The sequence below is a fragment of the Bos taurus genome, chromosome 7 (genome assembly GCF_002263795.3).
Source record: "Bos taurus isolate L1 Dominette 01449 registration number 42190680 breed Hereford chromosome 7, ARS-UCD2.0, whole genome shotgun sequence".
NCBI classification, from domain to species: Eukaryota; Metazoa; Chordata; class Mammalia; order Artiodactyla; family Bovidae; genus Bos; species Bos taurus.
In genome coordinates this window covers 69,544,665-69,560,756 of record NC_037334.1, presented here as the reverse complement: position 1 = coordinate 69,560,756, position 16,092 = coordinate 69,544,665, and the positions used below count along the sequence as shown (strand labels likewise).

The window sequence follows — 16,092 nt, the reverse complement described above, 5'->3', positions numbered from 1 at the left end:
TAATATCTGCTTTGTGAATAAAGAAATAAAGTCTAGGGGTCTAAGAGCTAAGATTTTGAGGATTCTTAAAAGTGTTTATTCTGAGATATTCATGACAGCATTATTTATAAAACATTAAGACTAAGAAATAACTAAAACACAAAAATTAGAGAACTGGATTAAAAAAAAAAAAAGGAGCAGTACATGACTAAGAACACAGGCTCTGGAGTCAACCAGCCAGGTTCACAGCTCCACTCAGCCTAGGACAAGTTAAACTCTCTCACCACAGTTTCCTGTTATTCAGAGGATTAACAATGTTGTGATATATATTTTTTTAAACCAAGTCATAAAGTACCATGAATAAAATGATTGTTTTGTAAAATGTGTGTGTTTACACATGTAATTGTGGCATACATATATGTGCAAATCCATATACATGTGGGTGATTATCATGTGCACACATTTGTATACACACATGAATGTGGGCAAGTATGTATGTAGCAAAGGACTTTTACCAAAGAGTCCAGAGTGTCTCTTTCTCAGCAAGGCCATGTAGGATTTGATCCTCAGAAACTTAACACCCTCTACTCAACTTTCTCTTCTGTAAAATGTGCATGAGAGTAGGAACTACCTTCTCAGGTTATGAGTGAAGTTTAAGCATGTCAATATGTGTAAAATGCTTAGAATAATACCTTGCACTGTTTTTACTATTATCTGTAGGTAGTAACATCAAGGATAATTTTTGCTGTCCCCTTTACTCCTTCCTTATTGTCTGAAATTTTTTTTATAATAACTTCCTAGTTTGTTAAAAAAGAAAAAAAGGGAAAAAAATTTTTTTTTATTTTAGCAAATAACTGAAGGAAGAAAGGGGGAAATAAAAAGAGAAAAGAAAGGGAGAGGGAAAGGAGAGACAAAAGGAGGGAAGAAGGGAGGGAAGACTGCCCTCTAGTGCTAATTCCAGTTTCCCCCACAGCTGAGCTCTTCATTGGATCATTTTAATTGCTATGATTTGAATAAGACTTGAGGGGATTTTTTCCCCCTGGAAAATTAAAAGTTATTTTGTAATGCAAATGGTCTTTCTCTGGTACACTTGTCCTGTAATTGGGGAATTGGACATTTCTTAAAGGCAACACAAGCATGAGTGCCCATTCAGATAAAGGTCATCTTTTCTCTTTTCCTAATTTGAATTTTGATCATTTTTAAACATACAAAAGTTGAAAGGAGAGTACAATAAACACCTGTATTGCCGTCACTTGATTTCAACAAAGATTAACATTTTTTCATATGTGTTTTCCCTCTCTCTCAACACAGACATACATACACAGATTGATATAGAGAGAAAGATAGTTTTTTTTTTTTCTGAACCAATTAATTTGTGGACATCATCCCACTTTGCCTCCAAATACCTCAGCATGACTCACTTAGGAATAAGAATATTCTCTTCAATAACCACAATAGTGTTAGGTAAGAGAAATTACATTCTTACATCAGTAAACATTGCCATACAACTATTTATTCATCCCATGAATATTTATTGAGGACTTACTATCAACCAGTCAAAGACCTATAGTGATGAACAAAATAAATATGACCCCTGCTCATGGAGTGAGAGACATTTAAATATTGTCATCCAGACCACTATATAATTACTAATGTGGTGTCATAAAGGAAAGTGTCACACCATATATACTTCAAATTTACTTCGGATTATCTACAAAAATAATAACTATGACTAACACTGGTTGCAGTATTAATTAGGAGATTTCCATTTATGTCAGAAATCCAACGGAAACTAGCTTAAGAGAAAAAAGGAATTCATCAGTTCACCCTAGGCATACCCAGAAGCAGAAGCTTAAATTACTCCCTGTGAATTTCCAGAACCCACCCTCTTCCTCGGTGTCAATTTAATTCTCGGCCAGCTCTCTCAAGGGGCCAAAGAGATGATAGTTCAGGTATTCAGGAATCTATAGAACTCCATCTCCAGGGAAAGGTCTAAGTATCAGACCCTTACAGAAGACTTGATTTGCCCAGTTTAGATCATATGCTCTTTCCAAACCAATCCTTCAGGCCAAAGGAATGATTGTTCACATTGGTCAGGCTGGGTCCTATACCCATCCATTGTGCCTGGGGGACTGGTAGGATTGATGCCATCCAAACACTAAAGAGGGCTTTCCAGGTGATGCTAGTGGTAAAGAACACACCTGCCAATGCAAGAGATATAAGAGACTCGGGTTCGATCCCTAGAACAGGAAGATCCCCTGGAGGAGGGCACAGGCAACCCACTCCATATTCTTGCCTGGAGAATTCCATGGACAGAGGAGCCTGGCAGGCTACAGTCCATAGGGTTGCACAGAGCTGGACATGACTGGAGCAACTTAGCATGCAGTGCTCATGCAAACTCTTAAAGAATGGTTCCCATACCAGTATAAGAGGTGTTGAATGATCAAAAGCCATCTGGCCACTCCATGGTGGTGTCTGAAATTATGCCTCTTCTCAAAACCTTCATAATAGAGTGCACACTCCAAACCAAATCAGGCAGGTAGAGATAGAAGGCAAAGGCTTCCAGCTTCTAGCTTGGTCTATGCCTTAACAGGCCAAGTCCACCAGAGGTCAGGGCAGAGCACGAAGCAGGAATGGTCCAGGAGCGGGCTCTTCAACCCTGCTCAAATCAGCGAATCACAACCAGGTCCCTGGAAACACGGAGGCTGTAACCACCAGAAACGAAATCGAGGCTGCAGCAAAGGGCCAGATTTCCTTCAGAACTGGCTTTCTAAGGGACAGATGTTGACTGGAGCAGAGGCAGACAAGAAGAGAGAAGTGATTTCTGAAACATTCTCTTCTGCAGCGGCACATGTTATGCTGAAGAAACACAGCTACCAGGGCCTCAGAATCATGCCAAATGAAATGCAAAATACATCAGGACAGAATCGACCAGAAAAGCTGAATTCTGCGTCTCTATTCCTGCCTGCCTGTCTCCACTCGCCTTCCATCACACTTCTGCCCGCTCACTCTGTGTGTCACACTGATTGACTTTTTGCAGTTCAATCATACCAAGCTTGTTTACACTTCAGAGCCTTTGCCCTTGTGGTACCCTCTGCTTGGAGAGTCATTTTCCTAGATCTTTGCTTATCAGGCTCCCTTCCTGTCAAGGAAATCTCATGTGAAACATTAGTACTCATCTAAAGTGATGTCCCACCCAGTAGCACTAACACATCACTGTATTTATTTCTTTCAAGTCATTTCTCACCCTCTCAACATATCTGTTAACTTGTTGCTTCCCCACCTCACAATAAAGCACAGCAAACTCAGGGACTTTGTTCTGCAGTTTATCCAGCACCAGGAACAGTGCCTCCTCAGAGAACAAAAGCCTCAGAGAACATTTGATGACTGAACAAACTAATGAATGAGCCCCAGTGAACCACATATAAAATGACATGGCTAGATTATACGATATTAGCAATGGCTACCATACATATAGTGAAGTCACTCAGTCGTATCCGACTCTTTGCGACCCCATGGACTGTAGCCTACCAGGCTCCTCCCTCCATGGGATTCTCCAGGCAAGAGTACTAGAGTGGGTTGCCATTTCCTTCTCAACATATATAGTTGCATTTTTTTTTCAGCCCTAACAAGATTTCAAATATTCTCAGGACCTCAAATATCCAAAATGGTGTTTCTCTTGCCAAAATTCCTCACCTGGCCATTTATTTATATGGCTTAGTTTGGAACATTTCAAAATAACTTTTGCTGCATAAATATTTATTCAAATAAAAGTTCACCTAAAAGCCCTGTATGAAAAACAATTGAAAAAAATGTGTATTAGCCCAATAAAAAAAAAAATCCTCCAACAACCTTCAGAAACAGGAATCATAAAGACCATCATCAATGACCACAAGGTAACTGAGTTGAATGGAAGACATTTCTCTTGCAGAAGTATTCTAGCTAATAAATGAAAATATGATAAATTTAGTATTTTGCTACTTGTCATGATTTAATGGATCTCAACAATGAGCATGGAAGCCTACTAATTAACATCACAAAATGAGAGGCCATCAGCTTCCTGGAAAAGGAACACATCACCACCCATCTCACCAAAAAGATTACTTCTAAATCTGATCAACCTTAAGATTTTAACTATCAATTTACAGAAAGTACAGAGGAACCTGTTAATGTACACAACAGGATACAATCAGGAAAATCCAAAAAGTAGCAAATTAACAACACAAATTGCTCAAAAATAAAAAACAAGGTGGGGACAGGGAGGAAGGAGATGGAGTTAGATTGGAAGAAGCTTAAATTCATATCGACCAATCAAAATATATGAAAAATTTTTGGATTCTGATCCAGGCATATAATCTGAAAAACAAAAATGTTCAAAATGCATAAGACACTTTTAGCACTGCATAGATGATGATACTGAGGAATCATTTTTAGAATAGCATTTAAGTTATATTTCTTATAAAGAATATTTTTATTTTGTATCTCTAAAATAAAAACTGAAAATGAGTAAAATGAAAAAAGAAGTTAATAAAGAGACAAATTAAAAATCCTCACATATTTGGACATTTCAAAATATACTGGGCCCAGCCACTATGGAAGACAGTATTGAGATTCCTTAAAAAACTAGAATAAAACCACCATATGACCCAGCAATCCCACTCCTAGGCATATATCCTGAGGAAGCCAAAATTGAAAAAGACTCATATATCCCATTGCTCACTGCAGCACTATTTACGATAGCTAGAACATGGAGGCAACCTAGATGTCCAGTGACAGATGAATGGATAAAGAAGTTGTGGTACATATACACAATGGAATATCACTCAGTCATAAAAAGGAACACATTTGCATTAGTTCTAATGAGGTAGATGAACCTGGAGCCTATTATTCAGAGTGAAGTAAGTCCGAAAGAGAAAGGTAAATATCGTATACTAAAACATATATATGGAATCTAGAAAAATGGTACTGAAGAATTTATTTGCAGGGCAGCAATGGAGAAACTGAGAAATCTGTATGCAGGCCAAGAAGCAACCGTTAGAACTGGACATGGAACAACAGACGGGTTCCAAATCAGGAAAGGAGTACGTCAAGGCTGTATATTGTCACCCTGCTTATTAAACTTATATGCAGAGTATATCATGCAAAATGCCAGGCTGTATGAAGCACAAGCTGGAATTAAGATTGCCAGGAGAAATATCAATAACTTCAGATATGCAGATGAAACCACCCTTACAGCAGAAAGTGAAGAAGACCTAAAGAGCCTCTTGATGAAAGTGAAAGAAGAGAGTGAAAAAGTTAGCTTAAAATTCAACATTCAAAAAACTAAGATCATGGCATCTGGTCCCATCACTTCATGGGAAATAGATGGGGAAACAATGGAAACAGTGAGAGACTTTATTTTGGGGGGCTCCAAAATCACTGCAGATGATGACTGCAGCCATGAAATTAAAAGACACTTGCTCCTTGGAAGAAAAGTTACACCCAACCCACTCAGCATATTAAAAAGCAGAGACATTACTTTGTCAACAAAGGTCTGTCTAGTCAAGGCTATGGTTTTTCCAGTAGTCATGTATGGATGTGAGAGTTGGACTATAAAGAAAGCTGAGCACCAAAGAATTGATGCTTTTGAACTGTCGTGTTGGAGAAGACTCTTGAGAGTCCCTTGGACTGAAAGGAGATCCAACCAGTCAATCCTAGGGAAAATCAGTCCTGAATTTTCATTGGAAGGACTGATGCTGAAGAGGAAACTCCAATACTTTGGCCACCTGATGCGAAGAACTGACTTACTTGAAAAAACCCTGATGCTGGGCAAGATTGTGGGCAGGAGGAGAAGGGGACGGCAGAAGATGAGATGGTTGGATGGCATCACCAACTCTATGGACATGAGTTTTAGTAAGCTCTGGGAGTTGGTGATGGACAGGGAAGCCTGGCGCGCTGCAGCCCATGGGGTCGCAAAGAGTCAGACATGACTGAACGACTGAACTGAACTGAATGGAGAAACAGACATGGAGAATAGACTTATGGACAGGAGGAGAGGGGAGGAGAGGGTGAGATGTATGGAGAGAGTAACATGGAAACTTACATTACCATGTGTAAAATAGATAGCCAATGGAAATTTGCTGTATGTCTCAGGAAACTCAAACAGGGTCTCTGTATCAACCTAGAGGAGTGGGAGTGGGATGGGGAGGAAGATGGGAGGGAGGTTCAAAAGAGAGGGGATATATGTATACCTAATGGCTGATTCATGTTGAGATTTGACAGCAAAATTCTGTAAAGCAATTATCCTTCAATTTTAAAATAAATAAATTTAATTTAGAAAAAAGAAAATACACTGGGCCAAAAATTATTATCACGTTTCAAACTAGGAATAAAAAAGCCACTGAAGAATCATACAGGTTTTAATTTCTAAAAAGGCAAATAGCTATAATCCACATAAACGAAAAGCTGTTCTGGGTTCAATAATGTTTTTAAGTTTAAAATGGCTCTTCAGACATAAAAAAAGAGAGAGAGAGAGAGAACCACGTGGATTATCACTAACCATGAAACGTCCCTTTCTTGTTATGACCTTATAAGAAGCCATTGTTATGGAATTCTAAGAACCAATGTAAGTTCCTGGTCCTACGTTTGTGGTCCTTCTAGCTCAGGAAGCCAGTTTCCAATAACCTGAGGAACATTTGACCAAAGCCAGCTTGTTTTCTCCTTGACATTGTGGGCTTTCTGTAGCTTTCTATAGATTTTTTTTCTTTTTTCTTTTTTAATTTTTCTCATTCTTTTCTTCTTCTCTTTTTTTATTCTTTACTTTGTTATTCTATTCTCTTTTTTCTTTCCCTCATTTTTTTTTACTTATTCTTTTTTCTCATTTTTTTTACTTAGTTTTTTACTTTAGTCTCCCATTGTACCTTGATTTCACTATAAAGATTAGTTCATCAGGTGATCTTGGGAAGCAATTTACTATCCAGGTGTCCTGGACCAACCTCATCAGCTTTTCCCAGGTTTAGGCTGAATTTGGGTCATAAAGATAAAGGAAACCTTGCCTTCAAGTCCTGTAACAAATCCAAAATGATGCAGGGCTTCCTCTCATCTCTGCTGAGGAGAAGACCCCTCTTGGCAATAACCAGCTCCTCAAGACCATCAGCAAGGGTACCTTGCCAAAGTGAAGTTGGCCTGACACATCCTGATTGGGAAGGAGGTAGCTATGAAGATCATTGATAAGACTCAACAGGATTCCTCCAAACTCCAGGGACTATACTACAAAGTAAAATTTGAATTGGTGGAGGCTGAGGATAAGACTTCTTGTCATGGAATAGTCTAGTGAAGGAGAGTACCCAGTGGCTCCTGGAAGTTGACAAGAAAAAGAGATCCAAGTCAAATTCTGCCAGACAGTCTGCAATACAGTAGACTTCTGACCCCAGATAAAGCAAATTTCCTCCACAGTTCATTCAAAGGAAATCCCCTACATACTGGGCAGCATATTTGGGCTCAGCAGATTTTTGCCTCAATATGACCCCAGCCTCTCCTTCTGGCAATCATCACGGCTAGCACAGGGCTACTGGGGGCTTTTTCAGTAAGTTCTCCCTCAAGTTTATATTAAGATATGTTGGCTGCGATGGTGCAGGAGCGGGAGAGAGGAGCTACCCCATGTCCGAGGTCTGAGATGGTGGCTGGGAGGAGCAACCCCACATCCAAGGAGCGGCAGCTGCGCGGGCACAGGAGGGCCGAGAGGAGCTACTCCAAGTTCAAGGTCAGGAGGGGTGACTCGTCCAAGGTAAGGAGTAACGGCTGTGCTTTGCTGGAGCAGCCGTGAAGAGATACCCCACATCCAAAGTAAGAGAAACCCAAGTAAGATGGTAGGTGTTGCGAGAGGGCATCAGAGGGCAGACACACTGAAACCACAATCACAGAAAACTAGCCAATCTGATCACACGGACCACAGCCTTGTCTAACTCAATGAAACTAAGCCATGCCATGTGAGGCCACCCAAGACAGACGGGTCATGGTGGAGAGAATGTGGTCTGACAGAATGTGGTCCACTGGAGAAGGGAATGGCAAACCACTTCAGTATTCTTGCCTTGAGAACCCCATGAACAGTATGAAAAGGCAAAATGATAGGATACTGAAAGAGGAACTCCCAAGGTCGGTAGGTGCCCAATCTGCTATTGGACATCAGTGGAGAAATAACTCCAGAAAGAATGAAGGGATGGAGCCAAAGCAAAAACAATACCCAGTTGTGGATTTGACTGGTGATAGAAGCAAGGTCCAATGCTATAAAGAGCAATATTGCATAGGAACCTGGAATGTTAGGTCCATGAATCAAGGCAAATTGAAAGTGGTCAAACAGGAGATGGCAAGAGTGAATGTCGACATTCTAGGAATCAGCGAACCAAAATGGACTGGAATGGGTGAATTTAACCCAGATGATCGTTATATCTACTACTGCGGGCAGGGATCCCTCAGAAGAAATGGAGTAGCCATCATGGTCAACAAAAAAGTCCTAAATGCAGTACTTGGATGCAATCTCAAAAATGACAGAATGATCTCTGTTTGTTTCCCAAGGCAAACAATTTAATATCACGGTGATCAAGCCTATGCCCCAACCAGTAATGCTGAAGAAGCTGAAGTTGAACGGTTCTCTGAGGACATACAAGACCTTTTAGAACTAACACCCAAAAAAGATGTCCTTTTCATTATAGGGAACTGGAATGCAAAAGTAGGAAGTCAAGAAACACCTGGAGTGACAGGCAGATTTGGCCTTAGAGTACGGAATGAAGCAGGGCAAAGGCTAATACAGTTCTGCCAAGAGAACTCACTGGTCATAGCAAACACCCTCTTCCAACAACACAAGAGAAGACTCTATACATGGACATCACCAGATGGTCAACACCGAAATCAGATTGATTATATTCTTTGCAGCCAAAGATGGAGAAGCTCTATACAGTCAGCAAAAACAAGACCAGGAGCTGACTGTGGCTCAGATCATGAACCCCTTATTGCCAAATTCAGACTTAAATTGAAGAAAGGAGGGAAAACCACTAGACCATTCAGGTATGACCTAAGTCGAATCCCTTATGATTATACAGTGGAAGTGAGAAATAGATTTAAGGGACTAGATCTGATAGAGTGCCTGATGAACTATGGACGGATGTTTGCGACATTGTATGGGAGACAGGGATCAAGACCATCCCCATGGAAAAGAAATGCAAAAAAGCAAAATGGCTGTCTGGGGAGGCCTTACAAATAGCTGTGAAAAGAAGAGAAGCGAAAAGCAAAGGAGAAAAGGAAAGATACAAGCATCTGAATGCAGAGTTCCAAAGAATAGCAAGGAGAAATAAGAAAGCCTTCCTCAGCAATCAATGCAAAGAAATGGAGGACAACAACAGAATGGGAAAGACTAGAGATCACTTCAAGAAAATTGGAGATACCAAAGGAACATTTCATGCAAAGATGGACTCGATAAAGGACAGAAATGGTGTGGACCTAACAGAAGCAGAAGATATTAAGAAGAGATGGCAAGAATACACAGAAGAACTGTACAAAAAAGATCTTCATGACCCAGATAATCATAATGGTGTGATCACTCACCTAGAGCCAGACATCCTGGAATGTGAAGTCAAGTGGGCCTTAGGAAGCATCACTACAAACAAAGCTAGTGGAAGTGATGGAATTCCAGTGGAGCTATTTCAAATCCTGAAAGATGATGCTGTGAAAGTGCTGCACTCAATATGCCAGCAAATTTGGAAAACTCAGCAGTGGCCATAGGACTGTAAAAGGTCAGTTTTCATTCCAATCCCAAAGAAAGGCAATGCCAAAGAATGCTCAAACTACTGCACAATTGCACTCATCTCACATGCTAGTAATGCTCAAAATTCTCCAAGCCAGGCTTCAGCAATACATGAACCGTGAACTTCCAGATGTTCAAGCTGGTTTTAGAAAAGGCAGAGGAACCAGAGTTCAAATTGCCAACATCCGCTGGATCATAGAAAAAGCAAGAGAGTTCCAGAAAAAAACATCTATTTCTGCTTTATTGACTATGCCAAAGCCTTTGACTATATGGATCACAATAAACTGTGGAAAATTCTGAAAGAGATGGAAGTACCAGACCACCTAACCTGCCTCTTGAGAAACCTGTATGCAGGTCAGGAAGCAACAGTTAGAACTGGACATGGAACAACAGACTGGTTCCAAATAGGAAAAGGAGTACGTCAAGGCTGTATATTGTCACCCTGCTTATTTAACTTCTATGCAGAGTACATCATGAGAAATGCTGGGCTGGAAGAAGCACAAGCTGGAATCAAGATTGCCAGGAGAAACATCAATAACCTCAGATATGCAGAAGACACCACCCTTATGGCAGAAAGTGAAGAGGAACTAAAAAGCCTCTTGATGAAAGTGAAAGAGCAGAGCGAAAAAGTTGGCTTAAAGCTCAACATTCAGAAAACTGAGATCATGGCTTCAGGTCCCATCACTTTATGGCAAATAGATGGGGAAACAGTGGAAACAGTGTCAGACTTTATTTTTTTGGGCTCCAAAGTCACTGCAGATGGTGACTGCAGCCATGAAATTAAAAGATGCTTACTTCTTGGAAGGAAAGTTATGACCAACCTAGACAGCATATTAAAAAGCAGAAACATCTCTTTGCCAACAAAGGTCCATCTAGTCATGGCTATGGTTTTTCCAGTGGTCGTGTATGGATGTGAGAGTTGGACTGTGAAGAAAGCTGAGCGCCGAAGAATTGATACTTTTGAACTGTGGTGTTGGGGAAGACTCTTGAGAGTCCCTTGGACTGCAACAGATTCAACCAGTCCATCCTAAAGGAGATCAGTCCTGGGTGTTCTTTGGAAAGACTGATGTTGAAGCTGAAACTCCAATACTTTGGCCACTTCATGTGAAGAGTTGACTCATTGGGAAAGACCCTGATGCTGGGAGGTATTAGGGGCAGGAGGAGAAGGGGATCACAGAGGATGAGATGGCTGGATGGCATCACTGACTCGATGGACATGATTTTGGGTGAATTCCGGGAGTTGGTGATGGACAGGGAGGCCTGGTGTGCTGCGATTCATGGTATCGCAAAGAGTCAGACACGACTGAGAGACGGAACTGAGCTGAACTATTTTAGATTTGCCAGAATGAATCTGCATGAACCTGCAAAGCAAACACCATATGGAGATGCTCTAAGCTAGAGAGGCCAAGCCTCAGTCTGCACTTTACATGGAAGATGAAGATCATGAGCTCCACAGAGCATGAAAATTCAGCAAGATGCTCAACACAAAAAGCTGCCAGTATGAGCTAAACAAGGAACAGGGATACTGTGTATGCATGGTACCCCGGGGCCAAGAAGGCTTCCTAGAGTGGGAGGCGGAGGTATGCAAACTCTGATTGTGGTCCCTCAACAGGATCATTTAAACACATACCCAGCACCTCCATGGCCTTCAAAAGTATTGCCTGTAAAATAACCAAGGTGCTTTAGGGCAGTGAAACTACTCTATATGATACTCTAAATGGTAAATTCATATCCTTGTATATTCATGTGTCCAGAAACATAGAATGTATAACACGAGGAGTAAATCCTAATGTAAATATGGACCTTGGGTAATAATGGCGTGTCAATGCAAGGTTCATCAGTGGTAACAAATAGTACTACTATGGTCTAGTGGGAGAGGCTATGCATGTGTGGGAACAGAGGATACATTAAATTTCTGTATCTTTCTCTCAGTTCTGCTTTGAACCTAAAACTGTCCTTTAAAAAGGTCTTTTTTTTTTTTTTTTAAAAGACTGCCAGGAATCACCTAGGAGACAAAAGGTGGGTCCACTGGCTCCATCTGCTGGCCTGCTACTGATTCCCACACCAAAGGCAGTGACAGGACTCACCTGTTTCTCCTGGGGCAGTTATCCCCTTCCCTGCCATTCTGGGTCTTCTCTTCCTTATTTCTGAAAGAGGGCAATGGTTCTGTAAAATGAAGATAAAAAGATAAAACTCTTCCTCTTTCCTCTTTCTTCCTTCTTCCTGTCCTTTCTCCTCCTCCTCCCGCTCTTGAAATTTTGGCCTACACAGCAAAAATTTGCTTACATGTATATCAAGGATAATGAAAACCAGGTTTCTCACTGGGAAAAGGGGAGTTACAAATGTGGAAAAGGTGAAGGCAAGAAAAACCACTGTGGTGCTGGATTGGAACTGGAGGTATTGGTGTGAACTCGTGGTTTTAATACAGATATTAAGTATCTATATTTTAATATAGCCACCTAGGGGGCTTCCCAGTGGCTCCAAAGTAAAGATTCTACCTGCCAATGCATCAGACAAAAAATACTCAGTTTCCATCCCTGGGTTGGGAGATCCCCTGGAGGAGGAAATGGTAACCCACTCCAGTATTCTTTCCTGGGAAATTCCATAAACAGAAGAGCCTGGTGGGCTACAGTTCACAGGGTCACCAAAAGTAGGATACAACCTAGCAACTGAGTGTGCACATAGGCAAGTATATGTGTATCCATTCTGTCAACTGAGAGAGATTAGGAGTATGACATACCAGTACCAGTGAGTACCCAAAGTGCCCAGATCTTGGTTTCTATATATCATTCAAGAACCAAGACTTTAAAGGAAAGCTTGACTCCAGGGTGAAAAATATAAGATAAACCTGCAATATTGTTTAGTTAGGGAGTGTGGGATAGACATGTATACACTGCTGTATCTAAAAATGGATAGCCAACAAGGACCTACTGTATAGCACATAGAACTCTGCTCAATGTTGTGTGACAGCCTGGATGGGAGGTGGTTTGGGGGAGAATGGATATATGTACACGTGTAGTTGAGTCCCTTCGCTGTTCACCTGAAATTATCACAACATTGTTTGCTAATTGGCCATACCGCAATACAAAGTAAAAAGTTCAAAACAAAACAAAACTACAATATCTTTTTACTCCAGAAAGTAAGGAAGGGCTCAAAGAATAATGCTGCTGCTGCTAAGTCGCTTCAGTCGTGTCCGATTCTGCTCGACCCCATAGATGGCAGCCCACCAGGCTCCCCCATCCCTGGGATTCTCCAGGCAAGAACACTGGAGTGGGTTGCCATTTCCTTCTCCAATGCATGAAAGTGAAAAGGGAAAGTGAAGTCACTCAGTCGTATCTGACTCCTAGAGACCCCATGGACTGCAGCCCACCAGGTCCATGGGATTTTCCAGGCAAGAGTACTGGAGTGGGTTGCCATTGCCTTCTCCCAAAGAATAATGAAGACACACCAAAAAGACACAGAAATATCTATAAATAATCCAGAGTAATCACTTTAAATGGGAAAATCTTGAATCATTCTGTTTAAAATCATGAATGGAATAGCATCCCACAATACTAGTTCTATTGACATTGTGAAGGTCTGAGCCAGTACCAGAAGATGATAAAGAAAAATTGGAGTTTTAAGAATTGGAAGAAAAATAAATCTATAATTGATTTCATATTATTCAACATATAATTTTTAACTGAAAAAATATTTAGACAGAATTATTAGAATTAATAGAGTATAACAAGTAGTCTGATTATAGAAATATTTTATGGTGAAAAAAATTTATATTTAGAATTAGCCAGCTGGACTCAGTTTTGATGATCCAAATTTGCTGGCAATATTCAAAGCATTATAGTCAGGAGTAAGTGTTAGAACATATGCCTTCTCTCCCCATAAGGCCTAACAGGGGTGTCAACCTTGGCCACATCAATGTCAATGTTTTGGGCTGTGTGGAAGGTGGGCGACATGCAGATCATTTTTGTTGTGTTGTGGATGGATGGAAAGCACTGCCTGTTGACTTTCAAAGTCTATAGTTAAGCTTTGGAAGGAGAAGGGGCTTCCTTAACTTTTAGTGCCATCTTCATGAGATTAATATTATTTATGCTCCATTTCTATACATCAGCAATAAACAATTTTTAAATGTAATTTTAAAAACCTACTTACAGCAGTTCAGAAAATACCAAGATAGGAAAACTAAAAATGTGTCAGAACTACAGAAGAAAATATAAAATTTTATTAAGAAGACCTAAGTAAAAAGCAGAAATATGTACCACGTCCATGGGTAGAAAGAAATATTGCAGAGGTATCCATTCACTCCAAATCTATCTACAGATTCAGTTCAAGATCTCAACAGGGTTTTACATAAAAGTTGAGGATTCTAAAATGTATATGGAAGAGAAAAGGACCACGGATGGCTAGAATCATCTAAACCAGAGCAGGGCAGAGGACCTGCCCCACAAACTATCAGTAGTATTACGAAATTATAGTGATTAAGACAGTCATATTGGTACAATTTAGATAAATTAACAAGTAGAGTGAAATGGGGTGGGATAAAATGGGATAGAATAGAATAGAAGGCTGAGAAACAAACCCACACACTTATGTAACATTGATAAATGACAGACGTGACACATCACTTAGGAAGGAGTAACTATTCATTAAAGAGCTGTAAAAAAAACTACAATCCATGTAGGAAAGGAAGAAACTGGATCTCTGCCTCATACTATATCCAAAAGTCAATTCCAATGTATTCAGGGCATAATAAAACAAAAAAACTTTTTTATTATTTCTTGCTGAAGTATAGTTGATTTATAATACTGTATTAGTTTTAAGTGCACAGCATAGTGATTCAGGGTCTTTTGCAGATTATATTCCATTACAGGTTATTAAAAAATAATGAAAATAACTCCTTATAAAGTGAAGTGAAGTGACAGTTGCTTAGTCGTGCCCAACTCTTTGCAACCCCATGGACTAGCCCATAAATTCTCTAGGCCAGAATACTGGAGTGGGTAGACTTTCCCTTTTCCAGGGGATCGTCCCATTCCAGGGATCAAACCAGGGCCTCCTGCATTACAGGCAGATTCTTTACCAACTGAGCCACAAGGGAAACCCAAGAATACTGGAATGGGTAGCCTTTCCCTTCTCCAGGGGATCTTCCTAACCCAGGGATCAAACCGGGGTCTCCTACACTGCAGGCAGATTCTTTACCAACTGAGCTACCAGGGAAGCCCATGCTATACAGTATATCCTTGTTGTTTATCTAGTTTATGTAAAGCAGTGTATAGTATCTGTTAATCCCAGATGCAATCTATTAATTCCAGAGAGGGAGGAGGGACAAATTAGGAGTGCAGAATTAACAACATTAAGTGATTTTTTTAACTTGAAGTAGGGAATGATTTCTAACCAGGACATAAAAAGCATGAACTATGGGGGGGGAAAAAAAAAAAGATTTGTCTATATGACTGTTTAAAGAACTTATTGGTTATCAAAACACACCTTAAAGTATCTGAAATAAGTTACAAACATGAAGCAAATATTTTCAATACATGCAACTAACAAAGAATTAGCATTAAGAAAAGCTCCTATACAGCAATTAGTAAAACACAATTTCAACAGCACATTTTTTTTTTAAAGATAAGATAATAAATACTTTAGTCTTTGAGGACTATCTGGCTCTGTCACAACTATTCAGTCATTAGTTTTCAAAAGCAACCACAGAAAATACAATAACAATTACTTTTTTTTGGTGTGGTGAAAAAATTTAAGATTTACTCTCTCAGCAACTTTCAGGTTTATAAAACAGTATTGTTAACAGTCACCATTCTGTACATTAGATAAAGTAATAGAATCATGTTAACCAACCCTATTGTAATAATTTTTCAATATATATATGTATCAAATAACCATATGCACACATTAAGCTAAAATATTATATATCAATCATATCACAACAAAGCTAGGAAAAAATGTATTGCAAAGAAAGCACAGTATTCCAATAAAACTTCAGTTACAAAATGGAGGGCCAGTCCCATGGCCTTAACTTTCCAATATTTCTAATAAATTAATGATTGGGACTGAAATATGAGTTTGTATCATCTTTGCTACATAGTGCATGAATGCGTGCATGCTAAGTTGCTTCAGTCATGTCCAGCTCTTTGTGACCCCATGGACTGTAGCCCACCAGGTTCCTCTGTCCACGGCATTCTCCAGGCAAGAATCCTGCAGGGGGTTGCCATGCCCTCCTCCAAGGGATCTTCCCAACCCAGGGATCAAACCTGCCTCTCCAGAGTCTCCTGCATTGGCAGGTGGGATCTTCACCCCTAGAGACACTTGGGAAGCCCTTACTCTAT

General features: G+C 40.1%; 1 protein-coding gene across 8 annotated transcripts in view; it reads right to left on the bottom strand.

The window, feature by feature from the left end:
* LSM11 (LSM11, U7 small nuclear RNA associated) overlaps positions 1-16,092 on the bottom strand; it is a 414,613-nt gene that overhangs the window by 182,793 nt on the left and 215,728 nt on the right. For all 8 annotated transcript variants that reach the window (XM_059888901.1, XM_059888903.1, XM_059888904.1 and 5 more), the window contains one exon: positions 11,845-11,923. The gene's annotated coding sequence lies outside the window, so the exon portion shown is untranslated. The remainder of the gene's footprint in view (positions 1-11,844; positions 11,924-16,092) is intronic.